At 41.1% G+C, this 25,037-nt stretch overlaps 2 long non-coding RNA genes across 3 annotated transcripts in view; one reads left to right on the top strand and one right to left on the bottom strand.

The window, feature by feature from the left end:
• The window catches only part of LOC145522604 (uncharacterized), a 140,033-nt gene that overhangs the window by 47,089 nt on the left and 67,907 nt on the right, over positions 1–25,037 (top strand). The gene's annotated exons all lie outside the window — the stretch shown is intronic.
• Positions 3,314–8,889, bottom strand: LOC145522607 (uncharacterized). Its single transcript, XR_014066058.1, has 2 exons — positions 7,516–8,889; positions 3,314–7,084 (listed from the first exon to the last, which is right to left on the bottom strand). It is a non-coding gene; the product is annotated as an uncharacterized LOC145522607 (long non-coding RNA).

Genomic DNA, 25,037 nt, shown 5'->3' with positions numbered 1-25,037 from the left:
GAGGCAAGTGATACTTAATAAAGCTTCCCATGCTTGCTCAATAACAGTTAACGGGTCCAGGTCTGTGACTATAATCTTCAATTGATGGATGTTTGGTTTCCATCTATCAATAGCTTGTCTAAGGGAAATTATATTTAGGAACAGTTATCTAAGAAACATGCTCCCTGCCTACCCACTTGCATATTTTATCTTTGGTTTTAGTTAGATGACTGAAGGCATATGTTACTTTAGCTTCTGAAGAATGGATACCCTTCCATGAACCATACCAATACATTATGTCCTCAGCTTTTTAAGAAAGTTGTTACAAGAAAAGACATATGAAATCAACTTTTGATTTTAGTGAAAATGCTCTTGAGAACACTTAGTGTCCCCTATATAAAGTCATAGATGAGAGGGTTTTTTTTTTTTGAGAACTTAATACCAGGAAAAGCTTTGCCTTCCCCAAGGTACTCTAGTAAACAATGTGTGCTCAGTTGCTAAGTCATGTCTGACTCTTTGCAACCGCATGGACTGTAGCCTGGCAGTCTCCTCTGTCCATGGGATTTCCCAGGCAAGAATATTGGAGTGGGTTGCGATTCCTTTCTCTAGGGGATCTTCCTGACGCAGGGATGGAACCTGCCTCTCTTGTGTCTCTTGCATTGGCAGGCAGGTTCTTTACCATTGCTGCTGCTGCTGCTAAGTCGCTTCAGTCATGTCCGACTCTGTGCGACCCCACAGACAGCAGCCCACCAGGCTCCCCTGTCCCTGGGATTCTCCAAGCAAGAATACTGGAGTGGGTTGCTATTTCCTTCTCCAATGCATGAAAGTGAAAAGTGAAAGTGAAGCTCAGTCATGTCCGACTCCTAGTGACCCCATGGACTGCAGCCTACCAGGCTCCTCTGTCCATGGGATTTTCCAGGCAAGAGTACTGGAGTGGGTTGCCATTGCCTTCTCCACTTTACCATTGAACCACTGGGAAAGCCCAGTGAATAATGAGACTTAATTAATTACTTGGTATACTTGCTTGCTATTCAGCTTCCAAAGAGCTTGAAGCAAAATTTGAAGTTCAATGATGGCATCAATGTTTACTTTAATAGATGGCCTATTTACATATCACTTTTTAAAACCTTGCTAGATTGCTTTTCCGGAGAAGGCAATGGCAACCCACTCCAGTACTTTTGCCTGGAGAATCCCATGGACGGAGGAGCCTGGTGGGCTACAGTCCATGGGGTCGCGAAGAGTCAGCTATGACTGAGTGATTTCACTTTCACTTTTCACTTTTATGCATTGGAGAAGGAAATGACAACCCACTCCAGTGTTCTTGCCTGGAGAATCCCAGAGATGGGGGAGCCTGGTGGGCTGCCGTCTATGGAGTCACACAGAGTCAGACACGACTGATGCGACTTAGCAGCAGCAGCAGCAGATTGCTTTTCATATCTTTTGCTGTAATCCATATCAAATGGTTTTTGAAAAGAAGCATTATGTAAAGAGAAATGAAATAGTAGCTGTTAAAAAGGACTTAAACAAGAGAAGAGGAAGAGGGAAGAGAACCATCATCCTTGTCATCATTGTCACAGAGGGAGTTATAATTACTTATAAATGTAGGAAAAGAAACTAATGGTAACTTTCACTTGTATTAAAATGTTTTTTAAAAATTAGAAAACATTTATGCATTAGAAAAATACAGAGGAAAATGTAACACGCGCCTATGTATTGCTATCTAGTCACTAAGTCAGATCCAACTCTCTTGTGATCCCATGGACGGCAGCCCACCAGGCTCCCCTGTCCAAGAGATTCTCCAGGCAAGAACACTGGAGTGGGTTGCCATTTCCTTCTCCAGGGGCACCTATGTACCTATTATTCAAATTTAACATATATTAGTATTTGCCATTTTTTGTTCAAATAAAAAAATTTAAAGCAAAAATTACAATATAGTCAAAGCTTATTTCTTTCATCCCCTCTATGTCTTGAGGCTATCTGTGCTCTGATGTCAACTTTCTAACTGGGCATTTGTATATTACCACATGTATCTGTCTGCAGTTTGTTTTTTTTTTTTCCCCAGCAGTGCTTTTGATTTTTATCCATGGAAATCAATATAATTCATGTTAATTGCTAAATTCCCTCATATGATCATACCACAATGTGTTTCATTCCTTAACTGAGGACAGTTAGGATTTTTCCAGTTTCCTAATATGGTGAACAATACTGCTTTGCTCCTGTTTCTTTGTATACAAGTGAGGGAATTTCTCTAGGGTATGTGCCTCAAAGGGAAATTGCTAGATCATAGGTCTTCATTCATTCAGCAAATAATGCAGTGTCCATTATTTCCCATGTACCATTCTAGGTGGGCTTCTTGGTGGCTCAGTAGTAAAGGACCGACCTGCGATGCAGGAGACGTGGGTTTGACCCCTATGTCAGGAAGATCCCCTGGAGAAGGCCATGGCAACCCATCCAGTATTCTTGCCTGGAGAATCCCGTGGACAGAGGACCTGGTGGACTGCAGTCCTTAGGGTCACAAAGAATGGGACATGACTAAAGCTACTGAGCATGCGCGCACCATTCTAGGCATCTTTTGTTGCCTATCTACAGATACTACAGTGAATAAGACTGCATGAACCATTCTGGGGGTATACTGGAGGAAAAGATAGACAATAAAATAATAAATAAACAAAGTAAATGTATATTAGATAGTGAAAATGCTCTGGAGAAATAATAAGCAGAGCAGGTAATACAAAGTATGTAAATGAAAAGTTTTGCAATTGTATAAAAGGTGGTAAAGGGTAACTCATGGTTTTAATTTTCATATCTCATGAGTGATAAGAAGCATCTTTTCATACATTTAAAACTGTTCATATTTTATGCACCCCTTAAAAATTCCTGTATTACGTCTTGTTGATTTAAATCCTTTAATTTCAAATGCTCTTTAAATATATACAAACTAAAACTAGACATAAACTTCTAGAACTTTCAGTTCTTATAGCTTGTAGTTCTTATAAAAACAAATGTAAAAATTGCATACAACTCTCTCCTCTGCAAAGCCAAAAAACTTTAAGTTAGCCTACATAGTTTAATGTTATACAAAGTATTAGCGACTGTGGCTCTTTTCTTTTGGGCTTGGTCTGCCTTTCCCACTGGGTGTCACGAGATGATGCAATTCTCTCACCACTATTCTTTCTCAATCACTGAAACACCTTTGTTCCTCCAGCACACTCTGAAGTCATCTGGCCCACGGTTGGTGCAAAAGCCTCATTTACCTCTGAAGTCTATCTCTGTACATTGTTAATTAGCTGAAGACAATTAAAGTAGGGCTACTTGGCACAAATCTGATTGCAGACACAAAGACAGACTGGGCCTATGAGGAGGCATTTGGTTACGTGTGGTTCAGTTCAATTCAGTTGCTCAGTCATGTCCGACTGTTTGTGACCCTATGGACTAGAGCATGCCAGGCTTCCCTGTCCATCACCAACTCCCAGAGCCTACTGAAACTCATGTCCATCTCATCAATGATGCCATCCAGCCATCTCATCCTCTGTCGTCCCCTTCTCCTCCTGCCTTCAATCTTTCCCAGCATCAGGGCCTTTTCCAATGAGTCTTTGCATCAGGTGGCCAAAATACTGGAGTTTCAGCTTCAGCATCAGTCCTTCCAATGAATATTCAGGACTGATCTCCTTTAGGATAGACTGGTTTGATCTCCTTGCAGTCCAAGGGACTCTCAAGAGTCTTCTCAACACCACAGTTCAAAAGCATCAGTTCTTCGGTGCTCAGCTTTCTTGATAGTCTAACTCTAACATCCATACATGACTACTGGAAAAACCATAGCTTTGACTAGTCAGACCTTTGTTGGCAAAGTAATATCTCTGCTTTTTAATATGCTGGCTAGGTTGATCATAGCTTTTCTTCCAAGGAGCAAGTGTCTTTTAATTTCATGGCTGCAGTCACCATCTGCAGTGACTTTGGAGCCCAAGAAAATAAAGTCTCTCACTGTTTCCCTATCTATTTGCCATGAAGTGTTGGGACCAGATGCCATGATCTTAGTTTTCTGAATGTTGAGCTTTAAGCCAACTTTTTGACTCTCCTCTTTCACTTTCATCAAGAGGGTCTTTAGTTCTTCTTCACTTTCTGCCATAAGGGTGGTGTCATCTGCATATCTGAGGTTATTGATATTTCTTCTGGCAATCTTGATTCCAATTTGTGTTTCATCCAGCCTGGCATTTCACGTGATGTACTCTGCATATAAGTTAAATAAGCAGGGTGACAATATATAGCCTTGACGTACTCCTTGCCTGATTTGGAACCAATCTGTTGTTCCATGTCTAGTTCTGACTGTTGCTTCTTGACCTGCATACATATTTCTCAGGAGGCAGGTGAGGTGGTCTGATATTCCCATCTCTTTAAGAATTTTCCACAGTTTATTGTGATCCACACAGTCAAAGACGTTGGCATAGTCAATAAAGCAGAAGTAATGTTTTTCTGGAACTCTCTTGCTTTTTCGATGATCCAACAGATGTTGGCAGTTTGATCTCTGGTTCCTGTGCCTTTTCTAAATCCAGCTTGAACATCTGGAAATTCGTGGTTCACGTACTGTTGAAGCCTGGCTTGGAGAATTTTGAGTATTCCTTTACTAGCGTGTGAGATGAGTACAATTGTGCGGTAGTTGGAGCATTCTTTGGCATTGCCTTTCTTTGGGATTGGAATGAAAACTGACATTTTCCAGTCCTGTGGGTACTGCTGAGTTTTGCAGATTTGCTGGCATATTGAGTGGAACACTTTCACAGCATCATCTTTTAGGATTTGAAATAGCCTCTACTGGAATTCCAACTGGAATGCTGTTTCAATTGGAATTCCAGTTTATGTGTGGTTACCCAGATGATTTAGAACATGTGTACTTTAGATTATCAGTGAAATGAATACTCTATCAAATCCTAAAAAATATATTCCAATGAGAATATGCCAGTCTTCCCAGATGGGTCAGCCTACCCCAGTGTGAGCAACTCTGATCTAACATAGATTTAGAGCCCAAGGTTGATTATGAACTAGTACAAACATGGTTTCTGGAATATGCTGATTATTTTTAGGTTCGACAGTTACCCAGATGGCTGAGTCATATGTGTTAGGAATCTCTGGAATCTTTTTCCTTGGTTTGCCTAGTTTGGAGTTGTACCCTATGTGAAGCTCAGAATGGGCTTCCCTTTGTTGTAGAGAAAACCAAGAGAAATTTGCTGTGCGTCCTTCTTTCTGTGATGTGCACCTCATTACCAGGCTTCCTTGGGCTTCCCTTCCCTCTGAGGCCCAGATACCCGACAGTGGCCTATTTTATTATTTTATTTTAATTTATTTGATTTTATCTTATGTTCATTATCTGAAACTCTTGTATCTGTTTGTTTGTACTTTTGTCATGTGGATGACAGATTCAGTGGAGAGATGACTCAAGACCTTCAATTTCGTTCATTCCTGATTGCTGGTGTTATAGATCGCTGGTGTGGATACCTAAGGGTGAGGGGCTGATACAACTGTCCATCTGAATATGAATCAAAACCTTTGTTTCATTATTCACAACTTGAATCATCAAATATTCTTTTTGGCAAGTCAGGGTCATTATATAGATACTGAGAACAGACTTTATAGTCATACATATTAATAGTGTTGATAGAATTTGCCTTATTGAGAATTTATTACTGCCTGTTAAATGTTAATACAACTAAAAATTAGCACAGCTAGGGGATTTTGCTCAAAAAAACGTGAGAAGTTTTACATTGAACACACATGTGTATGTGTGGTTAAATCATGTTAAATTGCAGCTTTCAAACAAATATAAGCAATATAATGTGGTTCAGGTATGCCTTACCAAAGCAGTAACAAGGATAATAATGTCTAGTTTTCTTTTTTTCTTAAAAACCAATAATCAAGCGGATCACCTGGGTCTTAAAACAGCACTTTTCTTTACATAAAATATTTTAGTCTTGTGGGGTGGGATGCAATAAAAATATCCTGTCTACAGAAAACCTAGAATGCCTTTTTTCTTCATCTAGCAAAATTCTCCCAGGACCCGGAGCTAATCTGTTCATAAAAGCTTCAATCACCATTCTCGTCCACAGTGAGGGTTGTTTCCTGTGAACTTGATGATTTTCCACTTTGCTACCATTATTTTAGTAAATAATTCTATATTATCTTCTTTCTAAATAAACTGTCAACTCCTTGGGAACAGAGACCATTCCTTGACTCTTTATGATAGCTTCCAGTAAGTGTTGATTTGCCTGAACATTTGACTTGGGGAGAGTATTCTGGTAGGATTTAACTATTAAGTTGGTAGAGTAACAAGGAAATACTATTCAGAGGACTAGGAATGTTGCATTTTGAGAAACCAATCCAGGATCATCCTGCCACAGTCTCCTTTGGTAGATAATACAAAGCTGAGATTCTCCTTTGGGAGAAAATACACTTTGAAAATCTCTCGGCTGTTTGACATTCTCTTAACTCTTCTGTTCCAAGTGGAATGGTCAAGCTTATCCCACCAGATTGAGTCTGTGTTGGCTAAATTGAGCACAGAGATCATTACCTATTGATTTTAGTATGGTGGTGATAAATATTGAACACATAAAGTCAGCCAGATAGCTGGTTTGTGCACTTATATTGGTAATTGTGTGACATTTTCTTCAATGGATAAATATGGATAGATCTTCAATGGAAGATATATTTGAATAACCTACAATATAAAAATACGATTTTTAATGTGTCCTTATGTTCACCAATACCATCTTCAACAAAACTGCCCTCATATCTCAAAAGTTAATGACAGTTTCTATCACAGCGTAGAAAGGATCTTTAAGTAATTAATGACAGCACCTCAGGCAACAGTTTTTCCCTTTTGTCCTTTCTGTTTTTGTAAGACAATTCAGTGCCAAAAGGAGAAGAAAGATAATGGTTCACAGTCAATGCTCATGGACCAGACACTTAATCCAAACTTAACCAAAAGTCAATATTTAGCTGTACCTTATCAGTGTGGAAATGTCAAACATAGAAAGAGACACGAACAAATTTCTCGTTCCTGTGCTTCAGTGTTCAAAGCTGTGTGGCAGAGTTTCAACATCAGATAAGACAAAATGGCCTTTGGGGAAAAAAAGACAACAAATGACAACACTTGCAGCTACCGAGACCCAAGTTTATAAGAGGAACACAGTCATGGGAGATGCATTCTAATCTGTATCAGCACATCCCCTTGGTCACCTTGTGGCCTGTGTGATGCCAGCACTTGATCATTACTCGCAGCAGGTGAGCCTTCAAGAGACTGCTACTTGCTGTGTAAAGTCAAAGTTTGTTGCCACGTAGGACACTTGACGCAAATTATTTGCCTTCTCAGTTTGCGTGGCTGGGAAATGCATCAAGCGTGGCTGTGGATCATAGGCTCTGGGTCGGCCAAGCAGGAGTTCCCCTGGGGCCTCCGTGAAGCTACGGACAGTTCAGGTTTAGAACAGAGGTTTTCAATCTTTTAAGAACTTCAAAAGGGCTTCCCTGGTGGCTCAGTGGTGAAGAACCCACCTGCCAGTGCAAGAGCCACAGGAGACACAAGTTCAATTCCTGGGTCAGAAGATCCTCTGGAGAAGGAAATGGCAACCCACTCCAGTATTCTTGCTGGGAAATCCCATGGACAGAGGAGTCTGGCGCGCTACAGTCCATAGGGTCACAAAAGAGTCAGACTTGACTGAGCGACTAAACAAAAACAGCAACGGCAATAAGAACTTCAGAACCCTTTCAGAATTCCATCTCACTCCATAGGACTCCAGCTGACCTCACCCGTGTAATTGCTGTTGAAAGTTGTATTTTGTTAAAAAAACAAGGTTACGTTGGAAAAACCTGTAATGATACTCACATTTAATGAGGTGGTTGGACTCTCTGTCCATTTGGTTATGGTGAAAAGGAAATAGTGTAAGAAAGAAAGCCGGTGACTTACATGGCTAAATATGCATTGTTACTGACTTTTTAAGGACTTGTGGGTGGGTCTGGCATTTCATGGAACGTGGAGATCTAGAACTTGCTGAGAGAGAAAACATCTCTTCATCTCAAAGTCCAACTAGAAAGGACCTGCATCAACTAGATTCACAGAACATTGAGGCCTTAGAATTTACCAAGAGCAGGGACCTACTGTTCCAAACTATTTATTTGAGTTACCTAGGTGCTTGTTAAAAATACAAACTCTGGTTACTTTCCTCCTAAACATTCTGATTCAAGGAGACTGTAGCAGAATCTGGCAGCCTGTCTTTTTAACAAGAGTTCAAAGAGATTTAAAAAAAATATATTTAATTTTGGTTATTTTTGGTTGTTGTGCTGGGCCTTTGTTGCCACACTTGGGTTCTCTCTAGTTGTGGCGAGCAGGGGCTACTCTTCATGCTGGTGTGTGGGCTTCTCATTGCGGTGGCTTTTCTTGCTGCAGAGCACGAAAGGCGTGAAGCATTTAGGCTCAGTAGTTATGGCACACGGGCTTAGTTGCTCCGCAGCATTTGAAATCTTCCTAGGAATCCACTGTGCTGCCAGAGAAGTTCCCCAAAGAGATTTTCTCTTCTGACAGATCCGGAAACATTGCTCTACTGTATCCTAGCATAATGCACATTACAGGGTAGATACTTGGTAATGGAACGAATGAGTGAAAGGAGAAACTGCAGTGAACATGCCGAAAGGCAGTCTCAGCCCCTGATGTTGCTGCCTTCTCATTCAGTGTGCCAGGGCTTTTGGCCTTGCATAGCTAACTCCAAGTTGTGGGAGAATGACCTTCAGAAACAGTTGATAAAGGTTAGGTTTTTGAATGTCACATGGAATAGTACTCCTTCCCCTTTGTCCTTTGTTGGAATGTCATAGTGACACACACGAAAATACTGTGTCCTAAAAAAAGAATGAAATCTAAATGTCATAAACAGAAAGAAACTTGTCTAAATCTCCCTTAGGAAGAAATCTGTTTTGTGTGTTCTGCCAAAATAGGTCCCTTCAGGTATAAACCATCCTCCCCCTTTAAGCTGTTCATCCCTGGTGGCTCACTGGTAAAGAATCCGCCTGCTAATGCAGGAGACTCGAGTTCAATCCCTGGGTTGGGAAGATCCCCTGGAGGAGGGCATGGCAACCCACTCTAGTATTCTTGCTGGGAGAACCCATGGACCGAGGAGCCTGGCAGGGTACAGTCCATGGGGTCACAGAGAGTCGAACACAGCTTAATAAGTAAACAACAACAAAAGACACAAAGGTGAAATGGTGTTGGGAGCAGAATTCCTATCTCCATGTAGATAGTGCCGCTTATAATTTCTGTACTCAGTAATGTTCAGTCACTCAGTTGTGTCCAACTCTTTGTGACCCCATGGACTGCAGCACTCCGGGCTTCCCTGTCCATCACCAACTCCCAGAGCTTGTTCAAACTCATGTCCATCTAGTCGGTAATGCCATCCAACCATCTCATCCTCTGTCGTCCCCTTCTCCTCCCACCTTCAATCTTTTCCAGCATCAGGGTCTTTTCCAAAGAGTCAGTTCTTTGCATCAGGTGGCCAAAGTATTGGAGCTTCAGCTTCAGCATCAGTCCTTCCAATGAATATTCAGGACTGATTTCCTTTAGGATGGACTGGTTGGATCTCCTTGCAGTCCAAGAAACTCTCAAGAGTCTTCTCCAACACCACAGTTCAAAAGCATCAATTCTTCAGCACTCAGCTTTCTTTATCATCTAACTCTCACATCCATACATGACCACTGGAAAAGCTATAGCTTTGACCTTGTTCCTCCTTTTCTAAAATTGTATGACACATTAACTTTGCTATTATGGTTCCCAGGGGAATCATTTTGTAAACTCCATACAATTTATAAAACTTTGTTACAAGTCTCGGAACTACAGGAGCCGAGGACATGGGCTGTAAGTGAAAGAAGGAAGGTAGAAGCTCTGTCTTTATTTGACTCACTCTAAGGTTCTCTGACAGAGCTTGGGCATGTGGCAGGTATGGGACTGGACTGAGAATGCCCAATCGTCTCTTTTGTTCAATTTCTGTGACTACCTGTCATCATCATGGGATTTATTTAGAGTCATTTGATTTCTACTGAGGAGAGGGTAGACAACATGCAGGACAAAAAGAGTCCCAGTTATTTGTTGAAACTTGTTATGCTCTATTTTTGTGACTTACTGAAAGATTTAGTAAGTATTGTTGAGGGAAAAAAGCAATAAGGCAGTGTTAAGGAAGGTTGCAGGCTGGTGCAGTAGTGGTTCACAAGCTTCTCTGCATTTTAGAGTATGGGCAACTTAAAAAATTCTCGTACCTAGGCGTTGTCCCATACTAATTCAGTCCCAGTTTCTGGAGGTGTGACTTAGGCTTTCCTAGGTAGTTCCAGTGTGCAGCCCAGTGGTGATTCTTAGATTGCTCACACACTCTGTCTTTTCTAGTTATACATTATTCCCTCTGCCTGAAATGACCCTCATTCCTTCTGTCTAAGGCCTCCTCATCTTTAAAAGTTTACCACACAGATACCTTCCATTGACAGAGTTTACTCGTTTGTTCAACATATGTTTACTGAAATGCTTCCTTCTCCATGGTGATGGCACTCAGTGACAACACAATACATTTTGATGATTTTAAGTTATTTATTATTATTATTGTTTTCATTCATAGACTTTGAGCTTTTGAAGCCAGGGATTGCAAATTATTCATCTTGCCTTTTGTGACACCTTTTCCTTTATTTCCATTCCCCCACATTCCCAGAGCTTGGTGATTATTGTCCCACAGACGTTCAATATTGCATAATAATGGGTTTTCAAAGGTGTGGTTACCATACTCAGTGGATTCAAAATTGCTGTAGCTTGACTTCAAATTAAGAGTTTTGTTTTAGTAATGCCCAGATTTGTTTGTAATGCTCTTCTTAGAGATGCCCATAATTTTGTGAGTCTTTTATTTGCAGTAGCATTGAATGATGCTTTCTTGGAATGATATGACATTGCTCCAAGGTTTATTTCCCAGACAATACTTGGCATCATGAAATGTTGTATTTTATAGACTTTGTTTTTATACTCACCCATCCTCAAGTTCACCTGTCTCTTTTTATTTCACTCATGCCTTTACCTGACACTTGGGGCCCTCTAGGCTCAGTGAAGTGTTAGTCACTCAGTTGTGTCCAACTCTTTGTGATCCCATGGACTCTAGCCCACCAGAATCCTCTGTCCATGGGATTTCCCAGGCAAGAATACTGCAGTGGGTAGCCATTCCCTTCTTCAGGGGATCTTCCTGAGCCAGGGATCGAACTCAGGTCTCCTGCATTTCAGGCAGATTCTTCACCATCTGAGCTACCCCTGACTCTGAAACCTAACTCTCACCTGCCCATGTAAATCTTCTAGGCTAGTTAGACTTGTCTTCTTAATGCTTCCCAAGTGTAGGGTTTTTTATCCTTCTTGCCTACTATTATTCTGAATTGTTCTGGTACTCTAAAGACTCACTCCCTCCATGAGTTTTTACCTGAGTTCTTCAGCTTTTTCATAAGATCTGTACCATGCAATTTAGCCCTAGTCTTTATGCTGCTGCTGCTAAGTCGCTTCAGTTGTGTCTGACTCTGTGCGACCCCATATACGGCAGCCCACCAGGTTCCTCTGTCCCTGGGATTCTCCAGGCAAGAATACTGGAGTGGGTTGCCATTTCCTTCTCCGATGCATGCATGCATGCTAAGTCCCTTCAGTCATGTCTGACTCTGTGCGACCCCATGGACAGCAGCCCACCAGGCTCCTCTGTCCACGGGATTCTCTAGGCAAGAATACTGGAGTGGGTTGCCATTTCCTTCTCCAATGCATGCATGCATGCTAAATCCCTTCAGTCATGTCTGACTCTGTGCGACCCCATGGACAGCAGCCCACCAGGCTCCTCTGTCCACGGGATTCTCTAGGCAAGAATACTGGAGTGGGTTGCCATTTCCTTCTCTGCCTAGTCTTTATACAGTTTTGTTTATTTTTTATTATTAATATCATTCCTCACAGATGACCTGTCTCTATACCTGATTGTAGGAATCGTCTCGTGTGTAGCTTTCATAGGTTCTGTGGCACCTACCACAACTAAAGGCTATTCTCTAGTTACTTAATACATGTTTGATTCTTTAGAGATTGAATTCAATCATATCTGCCATCTGGTAAAGCTGGCTTGTTTAATACACAGTTTAGAAAATTTGGAAAGATTTTCTGTGCAGTGTAAGCCCAGCTCTGGGGCCCTGTCATGGGCTGAATTGTGTCTCCCCAAATTTATATGTTGAAGTCCTAACCACTCAGTACCTTGGAATGTGACTGTATTTGGTATATGTGTAGATAGGGCCTTTAAAGAGGTGATCAAGTTAAAATGAGGCCATTGTTGTGGGCTCTAATCTCATCCTACTGGTGTCCTTTTAAGAAGAAGAAATTGGGATGCACAAAGGGATACCACACACGTAGAAGAAAGATGTGTGAATATGTCAAGAAGACGGCCATCTACAAGCCAAGGACAGAGGCTACAGAAGCCCAACCTGATGTCACCTTGATCTTGAAATCTTAGCCTTCAGAACTGTGAAAAAATAAATCTCTTGTTACTTCAGCTGCTCAGCCTGTGGTATTTTGTTATGGCGGCCTGAGCCGACTAACACAGGTCCTATATACTACCTGTCTAGAGTGACAAGGAACCTCTCGTGGATGGATTTTCCATTTCCATCTTCTTCCTACCTCAGTTGGAAGATTCTAGATCATGCCTCCCTGACAGAGAAGATGAAATTGAGAAGCAAAGAGTTTCCTCCTTCTCACCCTTTACCCTTCCTGGTTCTGTGAAGGGTGCCCCTGCCCAGAAGCATTTCCATCTACTTTATCTTGATCTCAGATCACTTCCCCAGTGATGAAGCTGGGTGAAGGTAGGGTCTTCAGTCCTCTGGAATTAGTGTTTTTTCCCCCTTTAAAACTCTGCTTTCCTGTGCATAAATGTAATGGGTTAGTTTGTATTTGAGGAAATTCTTACCTAAAAGAAGATGTCTTAGTTTGAGTTTTCTCTAAATCAGATCCTAAGGCAAGGATTTGGGGGCAGATGGTTTATTTTTGAAGTGGTCCCAGGAGGCCCCGAGAGGGTGGAGGTATGTAAGACAGAGACAGGAGGAAAGTACAGAGTGCTTTCAGGTATGGTTACCCTGTGGGAACCTGGGGGCCCATCCTGTCAGGGACACTATGAGAGATTGTAGTCACAGCAAGGGAAGCTGAGGCATTTATCCGCCATCTTCTGCTGCTCATGAGTGCAGGGTTGGTTCTGGAGGAATGAACTAGCCACCACTCTGACTTACCCTGGGAGTGGGCGGATCATGCTCCTACAGGCAGAGGAAGTCCAAGGGCAAAGAGACACAGGTACTTGAAGCAGGAGCCCATTGCCTTGTGAAAAGAACTGTCCATCAATAACACACTCAGTCAAAGCAATAGAAATGTGTCAAGGGATATTGAGAAGGCATCACCTGTCTGTTGCTGAACACTGGTTTTTAGATTTGAGGAAGCTGGACTTAGGTTCTCTGAAGTTATAACTCACTCTGTTAGGTACCATAAAAACAGATCTTTAATGCTTTGGGCTTTTTGTGGCTGATTCCTGCTTATCCCGTAAATCCCCATTTTAAAGCCATTCTGCCAGAACTTAATTTATTCTTGTAGTTCTACAGCAGCTTTTCTTGCGTTGACCCTGATCATCATCTCCTAGTGGTCTACCGGAGGGTACCTTATAGTACAATCCATCCAGCCTGTGCCCTCTCCCCGCCGCCCCTCGCCAATCTCCCAACAAGTCGGACCAGAAAGCAGGGATTTAAGCACTCTCCATCCCTGCCCCAAGATCTTTATTTCCTAGTAAGTCATGTGTTTGCATGGAGAGAGGGTTGGATGTTACAACATGGCCATAAGCCTACCCAGTGACTTCTGTTGAGGTTCAGCCGTGTTCTGGGCTTGTTAAGTTACTGGTGGGCAGGGTCTGTCAGAAGATTGAAGATCATCCTGGGAGGTAATTATTATAAGAGATGAAGAAGCCAGGGTTGATAGCTGGATCCAGTAACAAGCCTTAGTTATCAGAGGAGAGGGGCCATTCTGAGAATGGTATGGTGTCTGTGACTCAGATTTGTCTCTAATCTTTCTTTAGATCATGTCTCAGTCCTTCAGAGGTGAAAGCTATAAATGAAAAGTTTTGTGGTAAAACTGTTGGACATGAAGGTACAAGCAAGATAACTTAGGGACCCCTCTGAAAGAATATAATGCAATCAAGACAGAGGAGAGGACTTCTCTTCCAGTTCCAGTGACATCCATGGAAAGTGCTGGAAAGGGCAGGAGGAATAAAAGCCTGTGTGGTGTGTGACAAGGCTTGTTCCTTAGCACAGGTGAGATGCCCCAGGGATTTACCAGAGTTACTTGGAAAGTGCTTGCTTGATAGGTGTGTCTTGATAAGTTGAGGGGGGAAGCCATGAAATCTGAGTCAGCTGATTAATGCAACCTCTTTTATTCCCATAAGCCTATGTTGTTGTTGTTTAGTTGCTAAGTCGTGTCTGACTCTTTTGCAACCCCGTAGACTGTAACCCACCAGGCTCCTCTGTCGCTGGTATTCTCCTGGCAAGATTACTGAAGTGGGTTGCCATTTCCTTTTCCAGGGGATCTTTCCGACCCAGGGACCTCATCCGCGTCTCCTGCATTGCAGGTAGATTCTTTACCACTGATGAGGACTGAGCAAACTCTAGCTGCAGGTGAAACTTTCTGGTTGATAGAGACAAATTCTTTTATTTCTTTCTGCAGTCAAGTTTAGGATAGTTGTATACCGCCTGGTCCCTAGTGGGTGCTCAGAAGTTTTCACTGAATGAATGACCTTTCTTCACCTTTGATAAGCATCAGGAGTGAGCAGGATTGGGGCTTCTCTGGTGGTCCAGTGGTTGAGACTTTGCCTTCCAATTCAGGGAGTGTGGGCTCCATCCCTGGTCGAGGGGCTAAGATCCTACATGCCCTGGGGCCAAAAAACCCAAAACATAAGACAGAAGCAACATTGTAACAGATTCAATAAAGACTTTAAAAAAGATGATCCACATCAAAGAATCTTGAAAAAAAAAGGAGCCAGCAGGATTGGAGAACTGATCTATTATAAATTCCTGGGGTGAGGAAGCCATGGATTCTTTCTTACATGCTATGTCTTACAGAAACAAGTACACGTGTAAGAAAATGCAGATAATGAAATGACTTTGTCACTATGTAAACTTCAGATAAATCAAGTTATTGCTGAATAGTTCTTTAACTGATTGCTCTTAGTCTGCCATCACTTGCTAGCACTGTGCCTTTGGCCAGGTTGTTTAACATCTCCCAACCTTGATTATTCTGTTGAACTGAGATAATATCACCTACATAGTGATGCTCTTGTGAGTACAAAAGTTAATGTATATGAAGTGCTTAGTACAGTGCCTGGGATGGGGGCAAGCATTTGATGATGAGGAGGAGGAGGAGGAGGATTGTTATCATTATTATCATATCTTAGATAATCCATGTTGTTGTTCAGTTGCTAAGTCATGTCCTACCATTTGTGACCCCATGAGCTGCTGCATGCCAGGCTTCTCTGTCCTTCACTACCTCCTGGAGTTTGCTCACATTCATGTCTGTTGAGTTGGTAATGCTATTGAACATTTCAGCCTCTGCCACCCTCTTCTCCTTTGCCTTCACTCTTTCCTAGCATCAGCATCTTTTCCAATGAGTCAGCTCTTCGCATCAGGTGGCCAAAGTATTAGAGCTTCAGCGTCAGTCTTTCCGGTGAATATTCAGGGTTGATTTTCTTTAAGATTGACTGGTTAGATCTCCTTGCAGTCCAAGTGACTCTCAAGAGTCTTCTCCAACTCCACAATTTGAAAGCATCATTTTTTCAGTGCTCAGCCTTCTTGAATGTTCAGCTCTTACATCCATACATGGCTACTGGGAAAACCATAGCTTTGACTACTCAGGCCTTTATTGGCAAAGGGATGTCTTTGGTTTTAATACACTGTCTTGGTTTGTCATGGCTTTAAAATATCCATTAAAAGCAGATAATCTATGAGTATGTTATGTAAGATCCACCGAGGGAATTACCTCTACTTTGTTCTTTGGTTTTTAGTTGGTTTTCTACAAATACATATTTAAAGTAAACTTTATAAGTTTAAAATAAAGCCTTTGGTATAGACTCTCATAGGCTTCCCTGGTGGTCAGATGGTAAAGAATCTGCCTGCAATGCAGGAGACCTGGATTTCATCCCTGGCTCGAGAAGATCCCCTGGAGAAGGGAATGGCTACCAACTCCGTTATTTTTGCCTGAAGAGTTCCATGGATAGAGGAGCCTGGCAGGCTACAGTCCATGGGGTCACAAAAATTGGACATGACTGAGCAATTAACACAGATACACACACATAGGCTCTCACTGAGGTTTCTGGAACTTTAGATGTATTCTCTATGTTCAGTAATTTTGTCTTGTCTATTCTTGACTACCTCCAAGAGAATCAACAGATTAGTGAAGCCTCATTTTTCTCTTACATCAACTAGGTTGTATTTTCTGCTTTCCAATATCAGCATTTGCTTGTTTGCATCTCTGTCAGCTAAACCAGAACCTAAAACTAGGGTCTATTGTGTATTTCTCTTAGCATCTCCTTTGTAAGCTGCTTGAAGAAGGTTTGCTAGAGCTGTGTGAAAGTGCATATTGTTTAGAAGACAGAACTATTTTTAGCTTGAAGGTAGAACTGTGTTTTTCTTTCTTAATAAATTCCTTTTCTTTTGATGAAAGCCAAAACTTGAAGCTAGTGGTGACAGATCAGGGTCCTAATTGCTGTGCTGTTGGAAATAAAGAGAGATGTTTATTGATAATCAACTAAATAGCAAACCAGATTTCATCAGTGTGGTAAGATGAGCCCACTCAGTGGGCTGGTCTTATAAAATACTTTTCTAGTGAGCCTGGGAAAACTTGTGAAGTGGTAATAATAAAAACAGCATCTGGTCTTTGCAGGAACTTTGTCATACATAAGCAATGCATCATGGGTGTGGTAATGAACATCAGGTGTTTTTGGCACATGACTTCTAAACTTGGGGAAGAGGAATTTTGCTTTTTTGCACATACTGGAATGTGTTTTCACATTTCTGGTATTAAAAAAAATAGCTTAAGAACTACATTATTTTTTTATTCCTTATTTGGAAGCTATACTGGTCAGCATAAGAAAATACTTAACTTCAGATCTTCAAAGGCATGTTGTAGAGCTTTGGAAAGCATTTGGTTTGGCTTGAAGCAAGTTTGGCTAGTGAAGTGACAGGCACACAAGAAAGAACAACAGGTGGAAAAATGTGGAGTTTCTTTCATCTTTCAAAGGATTTTCTTGATTAATTGAAACAGCCATGAAAATAAGCACTGGCCTTCGTGCCCAGTGGCCTAAAAGTACTTAGAGTGGGCCAAATAAGAATCAGGCAGGGACCTAATGAAAATCAGGCAACAAGCCTAGGCTAATTAAATATGTGCTGCCTTCCCCCACTTTTTAAATTCCCTTTGGCTCAATTTTTAACAAAAAAATCTGGTTTTATGTTAGATATTTCTCTTCCTTGACTCAGATATTGTAGAGGCATGAGTTATTCAGTAGAACCAATGAAATTTTTTGTTGGCTAAGTTGACTTTCTTGCTAGCCTCTTTCTTTTGAAAACTGCTTATGAAAATTGACTAATTAAATTTCTGGGCTAAAGTAAACAACATCTCTTGAAGTGGTTGACCGTGAGTCAGAGGCAGAATTTTTCATTTTCTTTGGGAGAGATAGTGCATTTGATTGTAACAATGTTTTTAGAAGAGCTTTCAGAGCTGTTGATGGAGCTTCCGTAGTTTCTCCAACTTGTTTAAAGGAGTCTTTGGGATCTATTGAGTCATGAATAATTATCTGCTTAAGATCAGAAGACAGATGTCTCCAGAGAATTCTGCAAAACTTTAAAACATATTTTTTTGGTGAAAATTGACAGAAGTGTAGATCATTTGCTCTAATGTCCCTGTTTATGGTGTGAGTACAGAGAGGACCTGGGACTGAATCACACACTCTTAGGCCCTCAGTCAGTGACTTCTTTCTTGCCAGTACCTCCCATGAAGAAGTCGCTGCTTAGTTTAGTGTTTGAATATGAATAAAAGTTTTATGTAACTTAAGAGATAACATACTTAATTTACTACAGCCCATTTATGAAGTCCTAGGAGATGTCTGAATTATAATAATTGGTGAGTCTGTTTTGTGTCTTTCTCCAAAGCCTTTGCTTAGGGAGTGGCTTTTGAAGTTCAGTGATGATGCCAGATTTGGAGGAATTCTAGCGGCATGTGTTTGGGGAGCAGTATGGTTGAGAATCATATTGGATCTACAGACGATAAGACATTACGAATATGGATGTAAAAGGATGACAAGACAGTCAAATCCTATGACAGATCATTCCTTTTAAGGAGAAATATCAATCCAATACTTAACCACTGTCAAAAGGTAGTCAGAAACACCACCACCAACAAACCATATGCTTTCAAAAGAAGCCTAGTAGCCTGTTTTCCTTTTGAAATGCTTAATGAAAAAGCTGCACAGAAAAATTTCTGTAGATTTGAGGATTTTGGAATAAACAAGCATCAGGAGCAGAAGCCCACGTGCACTGTCTTCCCTGGCTTTAATTGTTCTGATTTCGAGCTTAGCAGCAAAATATTCTTGCTGTGTGACTGTATGTGTGCATGGGATGTTTTCGGCTTTGCTTCACTTGGGCGTTTGAAGAAAAGGCCCTGGTTTATATCAGTCAGACATCATTTTAGTGTAAGAGAAAACACGCCCCTTGAAACAATTAAGGGATCGAAACTTATCATTAGGGTGAACAATAAACTGCAATGTCTATTTAGAATAGGGTTTCAGAAGTTAATTACTGGGGTAGGTCACAGCATCCTCACTGTTTTCTAATGATTAAAAGCTATAGTTTTGATAATTGGACCGTGAGAAATTTGTCAGGGCAATATATTTATCATTTATCACTTCAGAAAGAGGTCGGCAAACTTTCTCTGTAAGGAGCCAGACAGTAAATATTTTAGGCTTTGTGCCTTTGTAGTGTGAAGGCAGCCACAGACAGTAAATGAATGAGTGTGCCTGTGTTCCAATAAGAGTTTAGGTATTATACGTTACATTTCATATGATTTTTAACATGTTCTTCCTTTGATTTTTTTCCAGCAATTTAAAAATGTAAAGTCCGTTTTTAGTTCTGGGTTGTATAAAAACAGGCAATGAGCCAAATTTGGCCCAAGGGCTGTAGTTTGCTGACCTCCTGCTTTAGAAGAAAAGACCACGTTACTATTTACACTAAGACATGTGAGTATTATTTTAGAGAGCAATGCATTTTATTCAGTTCACAATTACTTTGTAAATCTGATCTAGTGATCATTGTTTTTAGAATGCATCATTTGTGTTGTTTGAGGACTGCATATGAGGGCTAGCTGAGTGGCACAAGATTTGACAAATGGATTTCTGACTGTTCCTCTCATTAGGTTCCAATTCCTGTTCATCAGTTAAAGGAACTTGTGTCATTGCCTCACTTGTTGCAATGAATAAATCTGTATAATTTTACAAAAGAACAACTGCATGGATTCTTTTGCAGCCTGAAGACTTGAGTGTTGGGCTCCTCTTTATAAAAGTTTCCATGACAATCTGGCCTGAGAGAATGACAGGTTTGCCCTCATGGGGAATTTCTTATTAAGGAAGCTTTTCTTTTACCAGGAAGCTTTATGGGGACTTAATAGGGGGTCAAACAGAAAGGACCAAATAGGACCCTTTCATAAACCATACCTTCTACTCTCTATGGCCTGAAAGAGAGCTTGTTTCCAACTGTGTGTGGTGATGGGGTGCTGTTCAGAAGCTGAGAGGTTAGAGAGGACCACCATGCTACCCTGGGGTCTTGCTTCCTAGTGGTAACCAAGAGACCCAGATGCAAGCGTGAGCTATTAATATATGGGCTAAGCCAAGAATTATAGGCCCCTGGATTTCTCTATTGAAAGGCCGTGTGTGGAGTAGTGAAGTGAGTGGCTCTGAGCTTGACTCTCTGAGTTTTTCTCTTGGCTCTGCCATTCACTAGCTGTATGACTTTAATTCTCTGCACCTTACTTTCCTCCTCTGAAAAGGGGGCAGGATAATAATAAACAACAACGATGCCAGGGTAGTTGCGGGGATTAAGTAAGTTCATACAGTTGGCCCTCCACGCCCGCTGCAGTGGGGGGCCCACCATTATACAATTTTTTACAAGGGACTTGAGCACCCACAGGTTTGGGGATCTGTGGGGGTCCTGGGGTTAATCCCCGGTGGGTACAGAGGACGACTGTCTATGTAATGCATTTTGGAACAGCACCTGTCACGTGGTAGTGAATAATAAATAAGAGCTATTGTGAAGATTTTCTTTCTTTTTTGGACTGAAAATAACGCAGCATTTGCAAACTCTTATTTAAAGGGAGATTCCTTTCCTCAGGCATAATCACTATGAAAATATCCTTTAATCTCTTGCCTTTTCTTTCCCATCCATTATCACTCCATCATTTTATTGACTTATACTTTCCAGCCGCCTCAGCCACCCTGTCTTAACACCCTTTTGGATCTTGGCCTTTATTCTCTTCCCACTCACTACACTTGGTATAAACTCAGTGATCTCCTGGGTCTAAATTGGCTCATATGTTAGAGGGAAGCATAGTTCATCAGGTGTCACTTAATATATTGCCCTATAGCTGTGGCACAGCTCAATCCCAGTTTGGTTGATAATCTGTGGGTTTTCCAGGAAGGTTTATTAGTAAGCTGCATATGCCCTGCTTAGAGCTGAGATATTGAGAGAATAGAGGCCAATGGGGAAAACAGGGAGTGTTCTGAAAGTAGGATTTATGTCTCATCATTTTTCAGTAGGGCTCCCCAGGGGGCCTTAGAGAATATTCTCTATTCTAAAGGCCTTCAAGAAAGACTTTGTGCTTGACTAGGTATATTGGGCTTGGGTTGCCTTTCCTGCCAACTGCTTTCTGGGCTGGAAAAGACAAAGTCTTAAATGTTGCTATTTGTTGTTGTTGTTTAGTCATTCAGTTGCATCTGACTCTTTGTGACCCCATGGAGTGCAACATGCCAGGCTTCCCTGTCCTTCCCTGTCCCTTGAGTTTGCTCATACTCATGTCCACTGAGTCGGTGATCCCATCCAACCACCTCATGTCTACCCCTTTTCCTCCTGCCCTCAATCTTTCCCAGCATCAGAGTCTTTTCTAATGAGTCGGCTCTTCAGATCAGGTGGCCAAAGTATTGGAGCTTCAGCTTCAATATCAGTCCTTCCAATGAATATTCAGGACTAATTTCCTTTAGGATGGACTGGTTGGTTCTACTTGCAGTCCAAGTGACTCTCAAGAGTCTTCTCCAACTCCACAATTCGAAAGCATCATTTCTTTGGTGCTCAGCCTTCTTTATCATCCAACTCTCACATCTGTACATGACTACTGGAGAAACCATAGCTTTGACTATATGAACTCTTGTCAGGAAAGTGATGTCTCTGCTTTTTAATACACTCTCTAGGTTTGTCACGTGTTTCTATCAGTGTAAAGTGTAAAGTGTGAGTCACTCAGTTGTGTCCGACTCTTTGTGACTTCATGACTATAGCCTGCCAGGCTCTTCTGTCCATGGAATTCTCCAGGCAAGAACACTGGAGTGGGTTGCCATTTCTTTCTCCAGGGGATCTTCCTGACCCAGGGATTGAACCCCAGTCTCCTGCATTGCAGGAAGATTCTTTACCATCTGAGTCACCAGTGTTGCTATACACTGTTTTAAATCCAGCTAAGTCTTTGTTGTCTTGCTTCTTGGGCCCGTGCTCTGCAGCAGGGCAGGAATGTGGTCAGTTGTTGAGGGAAGCTTTTATTTTGCTTAACTATTATCCTGAATTTGGCTGTTCCTATTTTCTTGGAATAAAAGTGAGATGTCATTGTTTGGACTACTCAATATAAAGAGAGTACGGATTTTTTGTTTCCCCCTAGAGAAGTTTCATTGTGTAAGTTGTGGACAAAAGCAATTCTGAAACATTTTAATATGTTTGCATAAGGGAAGGCCACAATGCATGAGGTTTACATGAAGTCTTTGGGTTTTGCCCTTTTGGATAATTCTAAAGTGGTAGTTCTCAGCTCAATAAGAAACAACATCTGTGTTAAAAACACAATACAGGCCTAGTTTTCCCCTCCTGTTTCTTTACTCTCTAGATATCTCATTCATCTGAAACATTCTCCCTGACTTCAAAGCGTACTTCATGTAGGTGAGAAATACTCAGAGAGTAGAGGGGAATGAGACTGTGCCCCAAATACAGTTTTATTTAATTGAAACAATTCTTCCAAGTGACATTTGCTAGTGGTCAAGAATCCACCTGCCAATGCAGGAGATGCCAGAGATGTAGATTTGATCCTGGGTCAAGAAGATCCCTTGGAGCAGGGGAGCAGGAAATGGCAACCCACTCCAGTATTCCTTCCTGGGATTGCAAAGAGTTGGACATGACAGCATGCATGGGGTGGTGTATATTGCTTATACTTTAGGCTCACATAGAGTTTGCATTCATTTATTGATGCCTCTTCCTCTAGCATACTAGGTCCCTACTGTGTGCAGAGGGCAAAACCAAGACACATATTTGGACTACAAGACACACAAATGCCTGTTTGTATCATTCATTTCAAAAGTGAAATATTGTCTTTAACATTTTTACCGCAAATTTTCTGGAGTACAACCAATAGTATTCATGATGATTTTATTTTTTTCTAAGGAAAGAAGAAATAAGAAAACTGCTTTCTTAGTGCTTACAACATGATAGGCATTGTACATAATGTGATTTCATTGAATCTTTGCATTAACCCTTCAGCATAAGGATTATTATTTCCTTACTATAAATGAGAAAACTAGTTTGGGAATTAAGTCAGTTGCCCAAAGCCACATAATTGGTAGGTTGTAGAAAACTAGGATTTATAACCAGGTCTGACTCTTTTCACTAACCCAGTCTACTTCCCTTCGAGCAGAGATGAAATAACCTGGCAGAACATGCTCACTTGTGATATAACACAAAGTGTCCTCTGAAGGGACTTAACTTAGAAAATTATTATAGAAATAGGTGGGAAAATATGTTGCTTTTTCAGATTTTAAAAAGTAAAAATTTGAAGCTTAAATTACGAAACCTGGGCACAATTATTTAATTAAAATAAACTAATAAAATAAAAAATAATTCTTTTGAGTATGTAGGTCCATACTCAAAGAACTGGCATTTAAAATGGTTATTCCACCAAACTAATAAGTCTACAACTTTGTCAGACTAAGACATAATTAATTTAGTAAGTACAATATAGACTTAAAAAATGAACAGTTTCCTGTTTGAGTCTAAATATAACAGTGGTGATCATATTTTAGAATATTTTAAAAATTTAATTATGAAAGAATTGTTGATCAAGGAATAAGAACCAGAGGTTCTTGCAAATGCTTAAGAGCAACCATGAATTCTTGCTGCCAAGCAGAGACAAAACAGTCTTCATTTTTGTGCCAGAATTTCCTTTTGGCTCAGATGACCAGATCTACAAAAGAAAAAATGGGGAGATTTTTGCTGTTCTAAAAAGGTTTTCTAATATACTTAGGGAAAAAATTGTATGAAACTTATGAATTCCTCTAAAATAGTGTATCTGTGGGCCATCTATCCTATTACTGCACAAAAATCTCTCACCATTCTCAATCTTGGTTTCTAGTTTTATCTACAAATAGTGACAACTTCCCTATCTCAGTCAGATATCCAAGATGGTAGAGTAAAAGGATGTTGCATGTTATGAAAAAGTACTTTGGAATGGTTAAAGTGTTATTCATATAGAATGATAAATGCATGCAGATAATACTTTTCAAAATTCTCCCATATATTTTCCCCTTGTAGTAATATAGTTCACCTTCCATTGCCTTTCCTCCATTATTGCCCAGAGAACAGGGAGAATGTCACCTAGGGGATGGAGAGGATAAAAAAGGGAGACTAGTCTTGTCAGTCGAAAGGGAGACATTGAAAACTTCGAATTCTAGGAGGCAAGGAAAGAAGAGATAAAGGAAAGAAGGAAGGAAGGGAGAGAAGGAAGAAGCGAGAAGGCAAGAAGTTAGCATTTGTGTACGGGCTCCATGCATGAAAACTCCCATCGAGTGGGTAGAAACATCCAGAAAAGTTTTAGGAGAACCTGGAATTCCCTTCTCTCCTGAGGGGAGAATGAAAGCCTTTAGGAGAATAGTTCTGAGGTCAGCCTGGCCCTCTGTGATGTGGAAACAGTAGAGCCGGATTGTGAGGGAAGAGTCTGCATAGATGGTTCTGAGATATTTCAAGTTGCCCAGGGCCTGTATAGGGCCTTCACTGGTAGCTCAGCTGGTAAAGAATCACCTGTCATGCAGGAGACCCTGGTTTGATCCCTGGGTTGGGAAGATGCCCTGGAGGAGGGCATGGCAACCCACTCCAGTAGTCTTGCCTGGAGAATCCCCATGAACAGAGGAGCCTGATGGGCTACAGTTCATGGGGTCGCAACGAGTCGGCCATGACTGAGTGACTAAGCACAGGGCCTGTATAGGATCTGGAATTCCTCATGAACCGAAGGGAGAACGTGCAAACATTTGAGAGGACTGGTAGACTAGAATAGCTCCCAAAACTTTGTACCAGCCATTAGACAGGTGAACATCAGAAAGTCAGGTAGTACCAACTATTGCTGAGGGAGCTGGGAAACCATTGCCCTGTTAGTGCAGGTCTAATGTGATACAGCTGTTTGGGGAAGCTTTCTGGCAGTGCTTAGAAAAATTTGGTCATATACCCTAAGACTCCCACTCTTTGAGTATATACTGTAGAGCCACTCTGACACAAGTCTACATGGGAACGTGTATGAGTATGTTTATTTGGGAAGGCAGAAAGTTGGAGGTGAGTGAGGTATCCATTGCTAGGAGAATGAATTAGTGAATTATAGGATATACATATATAGTGGAATTCTATGTACCACTCAGAGTTAATTGTCAAGATGTACATAAAGCAACGGACTTCCCTGGTGGCTCAGAGGT

Source organism: Giraffa tippelskirchi, chromosome 10 (genome assembly GCF_054371585.1).
Source record: "Giraffa tippelskirchi isolate mGirTip1 chromosome 10, T2T-mGirTip1v1.2.pri, whole genome shotgun sequence".
Lineage (NCBI taxonomy): Eukaryota > Metazoa > Chordata > Mammalia > Artiodactyla > Giraffidae > Giraffa > Giraffa tippelskirchi.
Note: the sequence above shows the minus strand (reverse complement) of the source record. Positions and strands in the feature narration are given on the sequence as shown.